This window comes from Arachis stenosperma, chromosome 1 (genome assembly GCF_014773155.1).
Source record: "Arachis stenosperma cultivar V10309 chromosome 1, arast.V10309.gnm1.PFL2, whole genome shotgun sequence".
Classification (NCBI taxonomy): domain Eukaryota; kingdom Viridiplantae; phylum Streptophyta; class Magnoliopsida; order Fabales; family Fabaceae; genus Arachis; species Arachis stenosperma.
In genome coordinates, this window is record NC_080377.1 from 45,953,007 (window position 1) to 45,958,741 (window position 5,735).

A 5,735-nucleotide genomic window follows, 5' to 3' on the forward strand; every position below is an offset into this window, starting at 1 on the left:
CTGTCTTGGTGCAAGCACCTTCTAATGTGCATGGTATCATAAAGCTTCCTGGATCTTGAAGCTTTTCTGGTAAGCTTTTCTGAATGACTGCACTGCATTCTTCAGTGAGAAATACTTTTTCAATTTCTCTCCAATCCTTCTTATGGCTTAAGATCTCTTTCATGAACTTGGCATAAGAAGGTATTTGCTCAAGTGCCTCTGCAAACGGAATCTTTATTTCAAGAGTCCTTAGATAGTCTGCAAAGCGGGCAAATTGCTTATCTTGTTCCGCCTTGCGGAGTTTCTGAGGATAAGGCATCTTGGCTTGATATTCTTCAACCCTTGATGCTGTAGGTTTATTCCTTACAGAAGTGGTTGAAGAAGCCTGTTAGAGGGATTAATGTCAGCACTCTCAGGTGTCTGATCTCCCCTTGGCGTCTGAACGCCAGACTTGGCTACCCATTGGGCGTTTAACGCCAACTTTTCTCCCTTTTCTGGCGTTTGAACGCCAGAACTGAGCAAGGAATGGGCGTTTAACGCCAGCTTTCCTTCCCTTTCTGGCGTTTGAACGCCAAAAGTATTCCTCTCTGGGCTCTTACTGTCCTCAGAGGGATTTTGGACAGTGGCTTGGTTATCCTCTGTCAATCGTTCCTTATTTGACTTTTTGCTCTTTTGAGTGGTGTTGTTCAGTGTCTTCCCACTCCTCAGTTGAACTGCTTGACAATCTTCTGTTATCTGTTTAGATATCTGCTGTTTTGCTTGATTCAACTGCAGTTCTATGTTCTTGTTAGCAACTTTAGTTTCATATAGCATCTCTTTAAATTCTGCTAATTGTTCTGTCATCAGGAGCAATTGTTGATTAAGCTCAATCATCTGTTCTTGAGGATTAGGATTAGTGACTACTGCCATGACTTCCTCTTTTGGAGAGAACTCATTGCTAGAGTATAAGTATTGGTTTCTAGCAACAGTGTCTATAAGCTCTTGAGCTTCTTCAATTGTCTTCCTCATGTGTATAGATCCACCAGCTGAGTGGTCTAAAGACATCTGAGCTTTTTCTGTAAGCCCATAGTAGAAGATGTCTAACTGTACCCACTCTGAAAACATTTCAGAGGGGCATTTTCTTAGCATACCTCTATACCTCTCCCAGGCATTATAAAGGGATTCATTATCCTCTTGTTTAAAGCCTTGGATGTCCAGCCTTAGCTGTGTCATCCTCTTTGGAGGGTAGAAATGATTCAGGAATTTGTCTGATAACTGTTTCCATGTCTTTATGCTTGCTGTAGGTTGGTTATTTAACCACCTTTTAGCTTGATCTTTTACAGCAAATGGAAACAGTAATAGTCTGTAGACATCCTGATCCACCTCTTTATCATGTACTGTGTCAGCAATTTGTAAGAACTGTGCCAGAAACTCAGTAGGTTCTTCCTGTGGAAGATCGGAATACTGGCAATTTTGCTGCACTATGATAATGAGTTGAGGATTTAGCTCAAAGCTTCTTGCTTTGATGGGAGGTTGGTGCGCGAAATTGTGAACTATACTTTTTCACAACTCTCATAATCCCTGGTAATGGCTCCAAAAACTTGGTGCGCTCAATACCATGGCATTACACAACTTCGCACAACTAACCAGCAAGTGCACTGGGTCGTCCAAGTAATAAACCTTACGTGAGTAAGGGTCGATCCCACGGAGATTGTTAGTATTGAAGCAAGCTATGGTCATCTTGTAAATCTTAGTCAGGCAAACTCAAATGTATATGATGATGAACGAAAATAACATAAAAGATAAAGATAGTGATACTTATGTAATTCATTGGTAGGAACTTCAGATAAGCGCATGAAGATGCCTTCCCTTCCGTCTCTCTGCTTTCCTACTGTCTTCATCCAACCCTTCTTACTCCTTTCCATGGCAAGCTCGTATAGGGTCTCACTGTTGTCAGCAGCTACCTCCCATCCGCGCAGTGAAAGCTAATGCACACACTCTGTCACAGTGCTGCCAATCACCGGTTTGGTTCCCTCCCCTACCGGAATAGAATAACTCTTTTGCGTCTGTCACTAACGCCCAGTAGGTTACAGGTTTGAAGCACGTCACAGTCATTCAATCATTGAATCCTACTCAGAACACCACAGACAAGGTTAGACCTTCCGGATTCTCTTGAATGCTGCCATCAGTTCTTGCCTATACCACGAAGACTCTGATCTCACGGAATGGCTGGCTCGTTTGTCAGGCGAGCACTCGGTTGTCAGGCGATCAACCATGCATCGTGCAATCAGGAATCCAAGAGATATTCACTAAGCCTCAGATGCTTGTAGAACAAGAATGGTTGTCAGTCACCTTGTTCATGGGTGAGAATGGTGATGGGCGTCAATCATCACCTTCATCATGTTGAAGAACAAGTGATATCTTGGATAAAGAACAAGCGGAATTTGAATGGAAGAACAATAGTAATTGCATTAATACTCGAGGTACAGCAGAGCTCCACACCTTAATCTATGGTGTGTAGAAACTCCACCGTTGAAAATACATAAGCATAAGGTCTAGGCATGGCCGAATGGCCAGCCTCCCAATGATCTAAGAACAAAATGTCCAAAGATGATCTAGAGATCTAAAAGTGATCAAAAGATTTCTATACAATAGTAAAAGGTCCTACTTATAAGAAACTAGTAGCCTAGGGTGTACAGAAATGAGTAAATGACATAAAAATCCTCTTCCGGGCCCACTTGGTGTGTGCTTGGGCTGAGCAATGAAGCAATTTCGTGTAGAGACTCTTCTTGGAGTTAAACGCCAGCTTTGGTGCCAGTTTGGGCGTTTAACTCCCATTTGGGTGCCAGTTCCAGCGTTTAACGCTGGGATTTCTTGAGGTGACTTTGAACGCCGGTTTGGGCCATCAAATCTTGGGCAAAGTATGGACTATTATATATTGCTGGAAAGCCCAGGATGTCTACTTCCAACGCCGTTGAGAGCGCGCCAATTGGGCTTCTGTAGCTCCAGAAAATCCACTTCGACTGCAGGGAGGTCAGAATCCAACAGCATCTGCAGTCCTTTTGAGTCTCTGGATCAGATTTTTGCTCAGGTCCCTCAATTTCAGCCAGAAAATACCTGAAATCACAGAAAAACACACAAACTCATAGTAAAGTCCAGAAAAGTGAATTTTAATTAAAAACTAATAAAAATATACTAAAAACTAAACTAAAACTACTAAAAATAATGCCAAAAAGCGTATAAATTATCCGCTCATCACAACACCAAACTTAAATTGTTGCTTGTCCCCAAGCAACTGAAAATCAAATAGGATAAAAAGAAGAGAATATACTATAGACTCCAAATTATCAATGAAACTAAGCTCCAAATCAGATGAGCGGGACTAGTAGCTTTTTGCCTCCGAACAGTTTTGGCATCTCACTTTATCCTTTGAAATTCAGAATGATTGGCTTCTTTAGGAACTCAGAATCCAGATAGTGTTATTGATTCTCCTAGTTAAGTATGATGATTCTTGAACACAGCTACTTATTGAGTCTTGGCCGTGGCCCAAAGCACTCTGTCTTCCAGTATTACCACCGGATACATACATGCCACAGACACATAATTGGGTGAACCTTTTTAGATTGTGACTCAGCTTTGCTAGAGTCCCCAATTAGAGGTGTCCAGGGTTCTTAAGCACACTCTTATTGCTTTGGATCACAACTTTATTTCTTTCTTTTTCTTTCTTTTTCTCTTTCTCCCCCTTTTTTTTTCGTTTTTTTTTTTTGTATTCACTGCTTTTTCTTGCTTCAAGAGTCATTTTTATGATTTTTCAGATCCTCAGTAACATGTCTCCTTTTTCATCATTCTTTCAAGAGCCAACAATTTTAACATTCATGAACCACAAATTCAAAAGACATATGCACTGTTTAAGCATACATTCAGAGAACAAAAGTGTTGCCACCACATCAAACTAATTAAGCTAGTTTTAAAGATGAATTTGAAATCCTGTACTTCTTGTTCTTTTGTAATAAAACAGTTTTCATTTAAGAAAGGTGATGGATTCATATTCATTGCTTTAAGGCATAGACACTAAGACACTAATGATCATAAGACACAAACATAGATAGACATAAGCATAAAAATTCGAAAAACAAGAAAATAAAGAACAAGGAGATTAAAGAACGGGTCCACCTTAGTGATGGCGGCTTGTTCTTCCTCTTGAAGGTCTTATGGAGTGTTTGAGCTCCTCAATGTCTCTTCCTTGTCTTTGTTGCTCTCTCATGATTCTTTGATCTTCTCTAATTTCATGGAGGAGGATGGCATGTGCTTCACCCTTAGTTGTCCCATGTTGGAACTTAATTCTCCTAGGGAGGTGTTCAGTTGCTCCCAATAGTCTTGTGGAGGAAAGTGCATCCCTTGAGGTATCTCAGGGATCTCATGATGAGAGGGGTCTCTTGTTTGCTCCATCTTCTTCTTAGTGATGGGCTTGAGGTCATGCCTTCTCAGTTGAACCGGCTTTGGATGCCATAAATGGTTATGGAAAAACAAAAAGCAATGCTTTTACCACACCAAACTTAAAAGGTTTGCTCGTCCTCGAGCAAAAGAAGAAAGAAGAGAGTAGAAGAAGAAGAAATGGAGGAGAGGTAGATGGCTTTGTGGTTCGGCCATAAGGGGAAGAAGTGGTGTTAAATGAAGGATGGATGTGAGTGGTGAAGAGAAAGAGATGTTGAGGTGATTGGTGAATGGGTGAAGAAGAAGAGAGAGAGTGGTGGGGGTAGGTGGGGATCCTGTGGGGTCCACAGATCCTTAGGTGTCAAGGAAAAGTCATCCCTGCACCAAATGACACTCAAAATCACGTTTTGAGGCATTTCTGGCGTTAAACGCCGGGCTGATGCCCATTCCTGGCGTTTAACGCCAGGTTCTAGCCCTTTTCTGGCGTTTAACGCCAGTCTGGTGCCCCTTTCTGGCGTTAAACGCCCAGAATGGTACCAGACTGGGCGTTAAACGCCCAACAGCTAGCATTACTGGCGTTTGAACGCCAGCTTCTTCTCCTCCAGGGTGTGCTGTTTTTCTTCCTGTTTTTCATTCTATTTTTGCTTTCTTCATTGTTTTTGTGACTTCTTATGATCATCAACCTACAAAAAAGATAAAATAACAAAAGAAAATAGTTAACTATAAAACTTGGGTTGCCTCCCAACAAGCGCTTCTTAATGTCATTAGCTTGACAGAGGGCTCTCATGGAGCCTCAGAAATGCTCAGAACCGTGTTGAAACCTCCCAACACCAACTTAGAGTTTGAATGTGGGGTTTCAACACCAAACTTAGAGTTTGGTTGTGGCCTCCCAACACCAACTTAGAGTTTGACTGTGGGGGCTCTGTTTGGCTCTGTTTTGAGAGAAGCTCTTCATGCTTTCTCTCCATGATGACAGAGGGATATCCTTGGGCCTTAAACACCAAGGATTCTTCATTCACTTGAATGATCAACTCTCCTCTATCAACATCAATCACAGCCTTTGCTGTGGCTAGGAAGGGTCTGCCAAGGATGATGGATTCATCCATGCACTTCCCAGTCTCTAGGCTATGAAATCAGTAGGAATGTACTGGTCTTCAACTTTAACCAGAACATCCTCTACAAGTCCATGGGCTTGTTTCTTGAGTTGTCTGCCATCTCTAGTGAGATCTTTGCAGCTTGCACCTCAAGGATCCTAATTTCTCCATTACAGAGAGGGGCATGAGGTTTACACTTGACCCTAAGTCACACAAGGCCTTCTTGAAGGTCATGGTGCCTATGGTACA